Source organism: Trachymyrmex cornetzi, unplaced genomic scaffold (genome assembly GCF_001594075.2).
Source record: "Trachymyrmex cornetzi isolate Tcor2-1 unplaced genomic scaffold, Tcor1.1 scaffold371, whole genome shotgun sequence".
Lineage (NCBI taxonomy): Eukaryota > Metazoa > Arthropoda > Insecta > Hymenoptera > Formicidae > Trachymyrmex > Trachymyrmex cornetzi.
Window position 1 is genome coordinate 8434 of NW_017298440.1, and position 556 is coordinate 8989.

Consider the following 556-nt stretch of genomic DNA (forward strand, 5'->3'; position numbering starts at 1 on the left):
AGAAAACTGTTTCAGACAAAAGTTATATGGTTTAAAAATATCTATTTACTGATCCTATCAGTTTGACCTTGAGTTGTGTAGCCAAGGTCAGATCAAGGTTACATTGATTTTCTTAAATGGAACACCCTATTTTTGATTCAAGGATCTAATAGCTGATGTCGAGAGCTTTCCAAAACGCTATAATGAAATATTTTTTCATGAAGTACTTTTTTCAAGTTATAATGCTTATAAAGTTATAATGCTTATAAAGTTATAATGCTCATATCTTGCCTTGACTGGCTAGTTCATGCTCATATCTTGCCTTGACTGGCTGGTTCATGCTCATATCTTGTCTTGACTGGCCGAATCACAGACCGATCTTACCTTCATTGGCTGCATTATTCTCCAATCTTTCTCCGAGCACAAAAGATATGTCAATTCGCCTGGGCAACCTCCGCGTGGTATTACATATCTTCTTGGGTAATACTAGTGCCGGCGATACTGTAACTTTGAAGCATTATAACTTGAAAAGTACTTCATGAAAAAATATTTCATTATAGCGTTTTGGAAAGCTCTC

General features: G+C 35.8%; 1 protein-coding gene across 1 annotated transcript in view; it reads left to right on the top strand.

Annotated features, from left to right (window-relative positions):
- The window catches only part of LOC108763623 (fatty acyl-CoA reductase 1), a gene marked incomplete at its 5' end in the record, with an annotated part of 6893 nt that overhangs the window by 5509 nt on the left and 828 nt on the right, over positions 1–556 (top strand). The gene's annotated exons all lie outside the window — the stretch shown is intronic.